Genomic DNA, 14,588 nt, shown 5'->3' on the forward strand with positions numbered 1-14,588 from the left:
ATGCTTAAAGGAAACATTTTATAAAGAGGTTATTGATCTGGACTTCAGAGGAACCTGGTGTGAAATCTGTAAGGCTTCTTCTTCCAGAGGAGGGAAAGGAGGGGAAGACTTTACAGAAGTAAACCTAATGCGTCCTGTTTTTTAATGCACGATAAGATGAAGCCAAAAGTCTGATGTGTTTCCAGGTGGGCCTGGTGGGTTTGCATTTACAAAGGGCTGGTTCCTACAGGCACCTGTAGATGCTTTGCAGTGAGGTGACTTGAATATCTTCCTGCGACAGTTGCTCTGGGGAGAGAGTTGTTCCAGAAGAAAGGGTTTGTCCTGAGCCTGCAGGAAGAATATTTCTTTGGCCCAGCTTACCTGATATTTTAATTTCCATATTTAGCAAGTACCCCAGATGTGTGTTGCAGGAAATAAGTGACTTGTCAGTGGTTTTGAGGTTTCTCAGCAAAAAAAAAGATTACGTCGTTTTGTGCTGAAGTATTGAAGAGAGTGTTTTATATTTTGAATGCTAATGAGCACAGTTTTTTTCAGACGGGAGCCATAAAACTGTCATTATGTCAGTGGTATGTCTTTGTTCCTAGCTTTGCTTGTGCTAATCAAAGACAACAGTGGTATATTTTGAGTTAATACTGTAACAAGAAGAATGGCATTAGTGGTCATCATCATGAGTGACTCCTGGACATGTGGTAATAATTTCTTAAGTGTTTCTGAATAGTAAATGAGTGAGAGAGAGGGAGTTTAGCTCCAGTGCTGTATAGAATGGAATGTACCATTCAGCTGAAATGGCAAATCCATGGCTTACATTTGAGAGGCTGTAAAAGCAAAATCTGCTTTTTAATATAATTAACATATCTCTTTCCATAGTCCCTCTTTCTCCTTCAGCATCCAACTTTGCCTTTCTATTTAGGATAAACCAGCAAATTTTAGTGTTAGCAACTGAATGAGTGCATTCCTCTTTATGTTCTTATGGAAATAAATCCACTTTGGAAGGCAAACTCTCATCCTTTGAGTATTTTTGTTTTGCACAGCTGGATGTAAGTTTGAGCTGTCAGTTGAAATGGCATTTTCCTTCTTGTTAATAGATGCCCCTTGATTTGGTAAATACCTGGAAATAGAATTGGAAACCTTATATACTTAAGTGCCAGTTTTCTCAGGGGAAAAAAAAATACCACCCAACCCTTTTTTATTATCAGTCAGGCAGTTTTCATTCATTTGGTGAGGCAGTATGTTTGCATTGGCTGGCTCATGAATGGCTCCTGCATAAGGAATCATACATTTTAAAAATTCTTTCCAAAGCTTTTATAAAAATACAAGAAGTTAAATAACTTTAACACAGTTATGTGATCAGTCTGATTAAGTTAAGCCATTTAGTCTAAGTAACCCCAGTGGGGTTTCAGCAGTACTGTAAGTTCCAGAGAAGGGAACAATTGGTGTATTTTCACTGTCTTACTGTGTTTCTCAGAGAATACTGAACAATATTAAACATTCAGAGGCTGCATTTTCCCTTTGTTTTGACAAATGCTAATAAGTAGCTAACTGCAAGGGGGGGGGGGGAAATATTCCTAATTCAAACCAGTTGTGTGATGGTTGAGCTCAGCAAATTCCCTGACCAACAAGATTTAATCTGGATAGAAAAGAGTAGAGTGGTAGCCTTTGAAATCACTAATAAAGTCATTAAACAATGTTTAGTTGAAGAGAAATGACTAAAGCCAGAAAAAGACTATTCTGAGGAGCTCTCAGAAGGAATATTAGAGGGCTTTGGTTTCTAATTAAGTGATATTATTAGGAGCTTTGATAAAAGCCCTTGCACGTGTGACATCTTGTATTTCCCTGTGTATCAAGAGTTGAAGAGAAACTAAAAAAAGAGAGACTTTTTAATGATAATACCTGAAAAGTGTTTTTCGGCACACCCATACATCATTGTCAAGTGAAAAGATTAAACTTTATTGTTTCTTTTTGAACCAAGAACTCAAGGTGAGTGGAAATGTCTTGAAATGCAAAGTAGTTTGGCAGATAAAGTAAAATGGAGATGAAAACAGACAATAAAAAGACATTGGCTGTAATAGAGGAAAGAGCGGGGAAGTTCACTCTTTAATGTTGCTGAGAGAACTTTCTCTTTGCTATTAATGATAGTATTTAAGTGTTACAATTACAAGCTTTTATTGAAATGAAACATTTCATTTAAAGAATGGCACCAAAATAATTTTTGTGTGTAATATGAAACATTAGTTATGTGATGCTGCTGCCAAAATAAACCTCACCATTCATTTAAAATATCAGGAAACTCCATTTGAGAGGGTAGTTATACATCCATTGAGGATACTCTGTATATTATTTTTCCTTGGTATTAATAAAGTCTATTAACAACATAACTGCAATTGATTCATAATGTCACATTTGTTTGCAAGTAATGGATGTAAGGTTAAAATGGTTTAACTATTACAATGTTTGAAAATGATTGCTGTTCCCTAAAGCCTCCTTTATTTTTATTACAGTTTTTTTCTCCTTCAGCAACCAGTTGTTTTGCAGTTGTTAAACTGCTTTCAGCTGTAGATACTCTGCATTATGAAGATAGATGGGGCTTGGTGTGGGATTTCCACAAAGGTTGGTTTCTGAAAAAGTGACTTCAACAGTGTGCCCTTGAAAGATTTATTTAACTTGTCCCTTAATAGGTCTGGCTGCACCGATTTCCACAAAAAACCCCACCAAAAACCAAGTCAGTTTTCAGTCAAATACCAGGCTGCTTTGTTGGGAGCCTCATCTGCCTGCTGTTTGGTGCATGAAATGCACACCAGTGACCCCAAAGCACTTTACCTGCTTGTCTCTGTGCTGGTGGCTGGCAAGGGGCTGTGACTCTGGCTGCCTCTTTTTACCAAGAGGCAGCGGGTTTTGTTTGCCTTTTTGTGCTGCACTTACAGTGACCATGAGGATGCTGCCACATTGAGAATACCTGAGCACTCCCCCTTTCTTATCCATGTTCACTAGTTGTAGATAGAAGCAATCCCTGAAAAACTCTGCTGGGGGACAGGCAGACCTGAGGAGCAGGTGTTGGGCACTCGGACTTTGCACTGATAACTTTTGAGTTCCTGGGAAGAGTGCTGTCAAAATTACATACTCTATTGGAGCCTTTCTTGCCATCTTAATTCACAATTCGCTTTGAGCAGAGATTTTCCTTCTCTGAGGTTGAGAAAAAAATGTGTATAAAAGCAGATCATTTGGCATGTAAGTCTATATTTGTAATGGGTAGGTAAATGCTTCACCCAGGTACAGTTACATTGTTTTGCCCACTGTCATTTTTTACAGTCACATTCAATGATAATTCTATTTAAGAGAGAGTCCTGACATGTTTGTCAATTTGTACTCTGTTCATACCTGTAGGGAGCATTGGATATAAGTTTTTTTAAAGGAGAAAATAGAAAAGAAATAATTTATTAAAGAAAACATATATGCTTGAAAGAAAGAACACCTTCGAGTTCTTTCACCCTAATATATTGACTCACTGTCAGTATCTTAAAGTATCAGAAGTGAAATCTTGTTTAAAAAATGAGATTTAGTTCTTTCTCACTTTACATTTACAATTTCATGACTTTCTAATTAGACAAGGAAAATATTCCAGATTGGTGGACTTCATTTTGGTTTTGGTCACCACCCAATTATTTCACTCTTTGATTTTCCTGCACTGACAAAGGTTTGCAATTGCTATAGGTTTTGTGTGGATGGCACTCAGCAGGCAATGTGATTGCTGGCAGTTTAAAACACTTGGACAGATGGATTTTTGAACTGCAAATACAGCAGTGGGATACTTAGTTGGTTTTAACAAAGTTTTTTTATTAGGTAATTTCAAGAAATAATGGACACCCAGATTTGCAAAACATATATATTTCTAGCCCCTGAAAAGCTCAAATTCTAATTGTTCTACTTCTTTGAAGAGTGTCCTGAGTTTTCACATCTTGTTATTACAGAACTTTCTTCCAGAATAACCACATAACAGGGCTACTTCTGGCACAACTGCATGTGCAGTAGAGGAATTGCATTCATTAACTGTATTAGTGTCCAAATGGCACATAATCTGTATACAGAATTAAGCCCCAGCCTTGCAAACAGATCCAGTGTGTCAGTGGATCCAGAAGATTACAGAGTCGTAGAATATGCTGAGTTGGAAGGGACCCACAAGGATCATCAAGTCCAACACTTAGCCTTGCACAGGTCCATCCCCAAGAGTCACGCCAAGTGCCTGAGAGTATCATCCAAATGATTCTTGAATTTTGTCAGGCTTGGTGCTGTGACCACTGCCCTGGAGAGCCTGTTCCAGTACCCAACTACCCTCTGGGTGAAGAACCCTTTTCTAATATCCAACCTAAACCTCCCCTGGCACCACGTCAGGCCATTCCCTTGAGTCCTATCACTGGTCACCACAGAGAAGAGATCAGTGCCTGCCCCTCCTCTTCTCCTCATGAGGAAATTATAGACTGCAATGAGGTCTCCCCTCAGTCTCTCTTCTCCAGGCTGAACAGACCAAATGGCCTCAGCTGCCCCTCATACGGCTTCCCCTCAAGGTCCTTTACCATCCTCGTTACCCTCCTTTGGATGATCTCTAATAGTTTAATTAATCTTTCTTATATTGTGGTGCCCAAAACTGCATACAATATTCAAGGTGAGGCTGCCCCAGTGCAGAGCAGAGTGGGACAATCCTCTCCCTTGACCAGCTGGTGATGCTTTGCCTGATGCCCCCCAAGACATGGTTGGCCCTCCTGGCTGCCAGAGCGCTGCTGACTCATATTCAGTTTGCCATTGACCAGGACCCCAAGGTCCCTTTCCATGACACTACTTTCCAGCATCTCATTCACCAATCTGTATGGACATCCAGGGTTGCCCCATCCCAGTTGCAGAATCCGGTACTTGCCCTTGTTGAACTTCACATGATTGCCCAGCCCTCTAATTTGTTGAGGTCTCTCTGCAGGGCCTCCCTGCCTTCAAGGGAGTGAACAGCTCCTCCCAGTTTTGTATCATCTGGAAACTTGCTTAGTATCCCTTCCAGTCCTGCGTCCAAGTCTTTCATGAGGATGTTGAAGAGCACAGGGCCTAAGATGGAGCCCTGCAGAACCCCAATAGTGACAGGTTACCAGTTTGGTGTCACCCCATTCACTATTACCTTCTATTCTCCACCCATGAGGCAATTGCTCACCCACCACATGATGTATTTATCCAGCTGTGTGTTGGAAATTTTGTCCAAAAGGATCCTGTGAGAGACCATATTGAAAGCTTTACTGAAATCCAAAAAGATTACATCAAATGGCTTCCCTTGATCAACTAGGTGGGTTAACCTGTCATAAAAGGAAATCAGGTTTGATAAGCAAGATTTTTCTCTATTGAAGCTGTGCTGGCTGTGACCAATGACTGTGTTGTCCTTCAGGTGTTTTCCAATATTTTCCAGAATAATCTTCTCCATAACTTTACCAGGCACTGAAGTGAGCCTGACAGGTCTGTAGTTTCCAGGATCCTACTTCTTGCCCTTTTTAAAAACTGGGACAGCGTTCACTAGCTGCCAGTCAACTGGGACCTCTCTGGATTGTCAAGACCACTCCAAAAACATTGAAAGACATTTTGCGATGACATCAGTCAGCTCTTTAAGTATTCTGGGATGAATCCCATCAGGACCCATAGATCCATAGGGATCTAGCTGGAGCAGCAGATCCAGCACTAATTCAGGATCGACTTGAGTTGATCATTCTCACAGCCATGGTCCTCCAGCTCAGTGCACTGAGAACCCCTTGATCTGTCATCCATGTTGAACACAGAGACAAAGAAAGCATTAAACACCTCTGCCTTGTCTCTGTCCCTAACTATAAGGTGATCATCCCCATCCTACAATAGGCCAATGATATTTCCATACTGCCTATTACCATTTTTTAAAAAACTCTTTTTATTGTCCACCACATTTCTGACCAGCTTCAACTCCAGTTGAGTTTTGGCTGCATGAGTTTTCTCCCTACAGTGGCAAGCAGCATCTCTGTATTCTTCCCATGTCACTTGACCTGGCTTGCACTGGGCATACACCTTCCTTTTCCTTCTTTGCCTTATTTCCAGAAGAAGCTTCCTGTTTAGTCAAGCTGGCCTTCTACCCCGCCTGCTTGATTTCTGGCATTTGGGAATTGCCTGCTCCTGTTCCCTTAGGAAATGATGTTTGAAAAGCGACATGCACTGATGGAGCTGAGCACCTGCAAAAATATTTTTCCAGGGGACTTTACTCACTATTTCCCCGAGCAACCAGAAGTCTGCTCTTCTCATGTCCAGAGCTGAGAACCTGTTCCATTAAGTTGTCATCCAGGTTTTTGAGGAATCTTTCGGCCTGGGTTGTACCAGCTGTGTGATGTTCACAGATCAGCCTGTTTGCAAAAGATCTCATCTATTTTGTGCAGGATTTCAAAGGAGAGGTATGTTTGGTTGTTTTTGGTTTTTTTTTTTTTTGTTGGTTCTGTTTTCTCCACTAAAGCTTGCAGGGTAAGTCTCAGATAGACTCATACACTGAGTTAGGTCTAGTGAGTATTTTAGGTGATATTTTTAGTGTTTTCTAAAAGCAAGGCAAAGTAAGCCCAGTATATTTACCAGAGCAGTGACTCCACATGCATGCAGCATTCCCATCGCACAGGCAGTGGATGGCACACCAGGAAAACACGATTGTGGTGGAGAGCTATTCTATGTCACTATTTTTGTGTGGTGACAATACAAGGTAACATTGGAAAGTGTCTGCTTTCAGATTTGTTAGCTTCAGAGAGCTTTGCCTCTTCAATGACACGATTGTGTTAAAGCCAGTGCTCCTATTTGGAAAGAGCAGAAAGCTGGATCTGAAATCTGTGATAGTGTCATTGTTCCCAGAGGAACAGTATTAGGCTTCACTTTACAATGCCGTATCTCATTTGGAAAGCACCATCTCTGGGAGTTATATAAACTCCTTTTTAATATGGATGATAGTCTTCAGGATCACATAAACTTCTTAAGACGGTAAGGCTTGCACAGTTGAGAGTATTAACTATATTATTTCAAACACTTTCATAAAAGTTTTTCCTTTCACTTTTTGGATGGCTTCCCAAGATTTACATTAAGCTTTTGACTGTTTAAACCACTTCTATGGTCAAGTATTTTTCAAGCAGAATGAGTCTTTATAAAGCTACAGCCTGAACTGTGAGACTACAACTACTTTCTCAGATCAATGGCTCGGGCAATTTTTTAATATTGGGTATGATGTTCTACATTAATAACTTTGCAATTATTAAAAAAAGAAGTGTTGTCAAACCTTTTTTTTTAAATTGCTTTATGGCCTGATTTACACAGCTAGTTTATTTTGTTTAATTTCTGCGATGCCTTGGCTACTGTGTTGTTTTTCCTGGGCTCATTTTGGAGCTCAGTTTGGGATTATCCAGTGACTGTTTCTGCAGTCAGATAACTGATGAGCAACGTTGATAGTGAGAGAGGATGAGGGTTTGTTCTGAGGCACAGACCTACTCTTAGCCTGGCATGGGGCTTCCCCAGCTTCTTGCAAGCGTGGCAGATCCCAGCTGGGTAAGGCAGGTCCCTGCTCCATGCTGTGTGTCTTGGGGCTGTCCCCATGATCAGTGGCCATGCGTGCCGGGCTGTTGGTGAACTTCTCCTCCAGCCTTGCTCTCTGGGGGGCTGCTGATTCAGCTTTCCGTCTTCTGCCTGGCTACCAACTTCTGTGGCAGTGACGGCAACACAGTATCTGTGAGGCTGCTATCTCCTGCTCTGTCAAACAGGTTTTACATTAGTCCAAACATTCCAAAATTATTAGGAGGTGGTGGGCAAGCAACACTGAGTCCCTCAGAACTTCTGCTTAAATCTCTTCTTTTTCAGCAAAGCATTTTAACTATGCCTGTCATTTTTTGCTAACTCCCTTTCTCCCCTTCCCCTTGTGTAAAACAGAGTTGTGGAATGGCAGATTCTCAGATAGCACAAGTAATATGTCTAAAAGTTTACACAAAAAATGAGAGGAGATAATTTCCCTTTTTACTGATCACCGACTTTCAGCTGAGAGAAGGCTGTGTATTTCTTTATGAACTGATTGTAGTTGCTTGTAGAAGGAGTACAAGACTCCAATCCACTTAGAGTTCTAAAATAACACAGCTGATATGATGTGTATCTGACTTGCTGTTTTGGTTACTTAAGGCACAGGAAACTAGTCTGAGGCAAATATCTAGGCAGCGTGTATACTCAGTGTCCACCCCAGGATGATTCATCATATCCTAAAAACAATGTCCACAATCAAGGCTCGAAGTATGGGTTCCTGTATTTAGAAGATATTCATATAGCTGCTTTAGCCTAGTGTTTAAACAGGTAAAATCAAGTGGGATGAATGCCACTGAACGTCACCATCAAGATTAAGATGTGAACTTCATTTGTGCAAGTATATCAGCACTGTCACATCTTCTCAGTGAAAGAACTTAGTGTCTCACACCAACAGTTAAGTACTGCTGTCATACCTGCCTCTACACACTGTGTATCATAAGTTCAGTGACAGTCAATGACTGTCATTCTGTCAAATGGCCTGATTCTCTTTGACATATAATGCCCTTTACCCCACTTTGGCAGTGGCAAGAAGCCACACAGAAGATGTAAATAATATTGAAACAGACCTTAGGGCATCTAAACATTGCCTGAAGAGCTTAAGACTGGTCTTGTATAAGAGAGAATCAAGACTTTTGAGTTTTTTCCTTGAATTCCAAGGATGCAGGATGGATCATGGATATTGCTATGCATGGGTTAAAACAACTGAATATACTAGTACTTGTTATTCATCGCATTATATTTGGTTAGGACTAATATATATAGTATAGCTCCACAAATTCACATTTTAAATTATATTTTGTCTTTTCAATATGTTTGGCTTTTAAAAAGTCCATATGTATTTGGGTAAGAGTATATTCTGACAAGCCGGTGGTATCAATAATGATTTAATTGTTCCTCACTTGATGTGGCAACATTAGTGTGCTTCTGATTGTGTTTAAAGTGCAAGGGTTTCCGGGTTGCCACTGTTCATGCACAGGAGAGGCATGGCACATCTGAGCAGTCCTTTTTGTCTTTTTCTGTGATGACATACATTTCTGGGTAGAAAAACTATATTATAAGGGTAAATGACAGGATTATACCCTCAATAGGAAGAGCAGGAATGATATTCTTAAGTGTTTGGAAGGAACGCAGCCAAGGCCCAAATGCTTTTATTTTTCAACTTCATCGATCAAAAGCTACTCTGTGTAAGATGCTAAATGACATCTGACGTATCTGAAATGCTGGGATAAAACACCAATAGCAAAAAATCCTAAGCAATAATAAGCAAGGTTTCAGTGCTAGTAAAGCAGGTCCTCTGCTGAGGAGAAACGTTAAAACTACGTGAATTACACCCAAGCAACTGACAACTTTACTTAGCTATTCCATACATTAGAGGATAAATCTCCATTCTAGGAAGTTTCAATGCCATTTTAGTTATCCATTTAATCCACCTATTCATTTAGCAGGAATGGTAATTACGGGAAAATTGCTGCCAAACTATGATGTGCAATTAAAATTCAGGCTATTTTGTGTGATGCAAAATCTCCCTTTTTTACTATCATCTTACAAATCCTCTGATAGAAAGTTTGTGCCTTTTTGAAACAGAGCTTGTAATAATAAGCCATCTGGCTTACTTAAACATGAAAGATTAAAATGATATACAGTATGAAGGCTTCCTATTCAATTGCTAATGTCCAAGAACTCAACTCCAGTGGTGAAAGCTGTCATTTGGGGGGAAGAGGTAATTAAAAGATTTCCTTGTAGAGTTAGGTCCTAGAGCAGGGAACTGGCACATCCAACAAGCAAAACTAATTTTCCAAAAGAAAGCAATGCTGGCCAAATGTCTTGCAAGATAATCTTCTATATCCTTAGTTCACTCACAACTGCTTGAGTGGGACTGAAAGGTGGTTTGATGACTGGTGGGACAAAAGCAACCAAACCCTGCTTTATTTACCGTACTAAGCCAGCATTGCTTCATAACATGGACTGGTCTGAGGCAGACAAGAATGGGAGAAAATGCATTGTGATTAAATAGTGACCCACTCTTTTTAAGGAGATGTGGAAAAAGGTTGCAAATATTTCAGGCAAACTGCAATGCAGAAATGGAAAATCTGGGTTCTGAGAAATGGCATGCAGAAAGGCACTCTTCAGAGATGAGCTTTTGAAACACACACATTTAATAGCTCTTAATAGTTTATAATTGGCAAGAGACTAATTGAGGGCACAGTGCTTGGGCTTGTGAAGCATACAGACCATCTGAAAACTGGGGTAATTGTCAACTGGCTGTAGAAGAAAAACAAGGGACATCTCAGCTGTGACAGTAGTGGCACATTCTGTTGGTTTCAGCTTCCCTTTGCCTTCCACCTCTGACTGATGAATTTCCAAACAGGAAGCAATCGAAAATCCTGTTGATCGGGTGAAGCCCCCAGCCTAGGGTCTCAACCCTAAGTGGAAGCAGAACTGAGAATGAATCGCTCCCAGGCAGCGCTCCATATGGTCTGGAGTACTTGTGGGGAGTGTTGTATCTTTGACTTACAAAGCAAAGCCTAAATGTTATATGTGTAACCCTCATGGATGAAGAGATCATGTCTCATTCCTTATAGGAAGAAGAATTTAACACAGGATGCAAAATTCTCTAAATAATTTTAAGCTCCATGTGTCATTTATAGCAGACTTCTTCTCAGTTGAACTTTGCGGAACTGCTCTACAAGTCTGGAGAAGCATAAACTTCCTGTATTTTGTTCTGTTGTCAATATTGCTTGTACAGCAGCCTGCTTAATTACCACTGAACTATATTATCTCTGTCTTTATCAGACTTTTTCAAGGGGAAATGTTTTAAAGTGCTGTGTGCAGGTACAATACTCCATAAATAAAGGAAGAGTACTAAAATGAGAACCCTCCCATTAAAGACACTATCCTCATCTGCTCCTTTTAAGAAGAGCTGATTTAATGAAAATCCTTTTGCTATTAATTCTACTTTCAGGCTCCATTTAGGCTAAGAGGAGGAAATAATGAATCATGACATAATGCAACTCCCTGTAAAGTACTCAGTTTACCACACAGGCAACCCAACTTGCATGTGCATTTGTTTTTGTTTTTAAGACTAGTTCTAACAATAGCAGCCAATGAGAGCCTATTAACTTCATTGTGCCTTAACTTTCTCTCCAGTCCTTGGCTATCTTCCAGCTTAATTCCTCTGAGTCAGCAACACATTCAAAACAGGTTAAATGAACTCTTGGATAAGAACCTTCACTAAGGAAATAATTGATCTTTCCACTGCAGCTCATCACCCCTTCAAAAAACACAAACAAAAGCACCCGCAAAGGCAACATTTTAATATGCAGCCCTATTCAGAGGTGACAGGATGGGTGAGAGAGGAGTGTGGGGATGGATGAGTTGGGGAAGCCATGGTGTTATAGTTGTTAAGCAGCCAAGATGAAATGCATAATTTGGCAAAAGTGAGAAGAAAGGGTCACAGAACTATGTAAAGTGAATGGAGTATATTTGCTTCTCTTAAGGACCTCTGGTTTACCTTCAGCAGTTTCTCATAATCTCATTTTCTGACACTCTTCCTTTTTACTCTCTGTAATTCTGTCCTGTAAATGATGAAGATTGACATGCCTCTTTCATGTCAGAGAAAAGAGGATTTCCCTCTGCCTTAGACCACAAACATCTGTAGGAAAAGAGAACAAATCCACTCCTTTGTTGGCCTAGATCTTCATTCAGGAGGATGGAGTGAGGAGGATAACAGCTTCCTAGATGTGTAGGATGTCTCAGTAAGGGAAGGGAGTACCCAGGTACCGATAGAGCACTGAAAACATACAAAAATAAAACATGAGAATTCACTTTGTCTTTAAACAAACATCATGTCAGCTGCAGACTCCCTTTTTTGGTATTTTCATGGACAAGAATTCATAGATACATGGATAAGCCAAAGAGAATAGGCTCTATGACTAAAAAAAAATAGACCTAGGAAAAAAGTGGCCTAGCAGCTGTTATGCTGTGATCTAAGTTAACTAGACACACCTTCTAAAGCAGCACACTTATTGTCCTCCGGCCTTCTCATTGCTTTATCCTTATGTCCATAGTGCATGAAGACTTGGGGTCACTGTACCAAAAAGTCTGTCCTTATGCTGCATGGTAAGAGTGAAGTGCGTCAGTGGACTAAACCCAATTTTCTTGAGGACTTCTCTGCAATCTCTATGAGGAACTTGGAGCTATCATAAATTTTATTTTCCTCTTTGAAATTCAGGCACATCTGAGGGAAAGAATAAGCCATGTGCAATGTAGATGTGTCCATCAACAGATAACCCTGCTGCTGAGGTCTCCACTGAAAAGTATGTTGGTTACATGGTGATGAAGACATTGAAAGAACATGGAGAAGATGTAACAGAGTTATGCAACAATTCCTTGTTTGCTCCACCTTTGTTGTATCATATCAGTGGCTCTTTGAGAAAGAGACCAGTGCTTCCTCCTGTGTTTCCCTAGAGCTGACACAATGGCACTGTGGTTTTGACTGGGATTTAAGGTAGTACCAGAATAAAAATGTGCAGTGGTATATTCCAAGGATGCAATCCTCACTCCGGAAAACTCCTGCTCTTTGCAGAGGATTTCCTGACAAAGAATACTATTTTTCCCTGAAAGCTTTATTTGTGAGAGATTATTTGCCTGTTGAAAGGCTGGCTGAGAGAAAAGACTTTGTGTGTCTGATTTTTCTAGACTTTTCTGTGCTAGCTTTATGTGTGGCTGCGTAGACCAAGTGACTGACCAGGCCTTGGCCCCTTCACTTGGAATGTCTACTCACCTCTTCAGTCATTGGAAGGAGAAATTTTAGAACCTCCTTAAGTGTACAACACATAAAATACACTTAATAAGATTTTCTAGGGGACGATTGTTTACATTGTGGAATGTGTACTAAACCCCAAAAGAATTACTCTCAGAAGGATATCTGTCTTCTTTGCTTTTGAAGGAGCTGAGAAGAGTAATTTCTCCTCTGATACTCCCATTCCCCCCTACCTTGTATATAGTAACTCCTTGGGAAGAAGATAATTAAGTCTACTGACTTCAAATCTGATGTCATTACAGAGACTTTCATTTCATTTGAGAGAACTCCAGTGTATTTAATACAGGTGAGAACAGTGAGAATAATATTTTTTTACTTCTTTTTGGTACCAAAACATATGTGAGGCCCAGCATGGCTAGTGGCTCAGCAAAGGAGTCACTAGTGGAAGTGGCACAGATCGGTATCCTAAATGTAAACTAGCACAGAGACATTGTAGGTCTTTCAGCAATGGCACTTGCAATTGTGGTTCACTCAGAGAGATCTGAAACTACAGAGATGTTCCCATGGCAGCTGATTTGACTGATCACTGACACATGCCATAATGAATCTGTTGGGTTAGCTGAGGAACATGGAATGATCAAGACAGCAAGGAGAGGATAGAAGCAAGCCTTTCTGACACGAAAAGTGGTGGAGCTGAGAACCTGTCTTACTTTCACAGGGATCTGAGATTAAAAAGGCATATGACCCAGAGTAATAGAACTGCTACTGCTTAATCTGCAGGTAAGAGAAGTTCAGCTCTTAACCTCAGAGTGACACAACAAGTAGGCAGGATATTTTGAAAGAAAGGTTTCCTTAAGATAAATAAAAGTCGTTATGTGGCTCAAATGAAGGGGGATTTGTCTTGATTTGATGTCATAGCTTGGAAATGAGAGGCAAAACAACACCTGAAGGCTACTCATTGACTAATTTGCTGTCCAAAGCAACCCAAATATACTGCTGTGCTGCCCACTCTTGCCTTTCCTCTTTAGCAGTGTTCTGGATTCTATGTATGCTACCATTATATGTTTGTACCCACAACAAAAACATCAAACAAATTAATGTTCTTTTTCAAACCCCTCCTTAGGCTTTCCTTCTGCTACAGTCTTTCAAATACTGTAGGGAATAATCAAGCTGTCCTAACAGTGGTCTTGATGCTGATACTTATCCTAGAAGAGGAACTACTATGTCACCTCCTTTTGTCTCCTTGGCCTTCTCATTTTTCCACTTTCATCTTTAATTTCTACATCCAACAGTTGCAAATTTTGTGGGGCAATGAATGCCCCTAATTCTAGCAGCTGTTGCAATTCAAAACTATGAAAAGCTACTAATAGTTAATTCAGTAGACTATTGTTGCTCAAGGTAAAGGAGTGGGTCCAAACTGTTCTACCAGTTACAAATGAGCAGGCCCAACCAAGTCAACATCTGTTCTATATCAACATTAAACCTCTAAAAAACTTTGTGATATGCTGCAGGCACAAATATGGACAGGATGCTGATGATTCGTGTTGCTCTCTATTTGAAGCAGACACTGACTCCTGTTATCATGGAAACAGAAAGATGTGGTTGAAGAGAAACTGGTTCAAATGGATCTCAGAGAAAATGCTTATGCCCTCCAGCACTGAGGAGCATTTTAAAGCCAGTTCTTAGGTGAGCCTTGCAGTTGAGAGGATCTTCCTAGTGGGTGCGGGGAAGTACAAAGACA

Source organism: Corapipo altera, unplaced genomic scaffold (genome assembly GCF_003945725.1).
Source record: "Corapipo altera isolate COAL_440 unplaced genomic scaffold, ASM394572v1 0, whole genome shotgun sequence".
Taxonomy (NCBI): Eukaryota; Metazoa; Chordata; class Aves; order Passeriformes; family Pipridae; genus Corapipo; species Corapipo altera.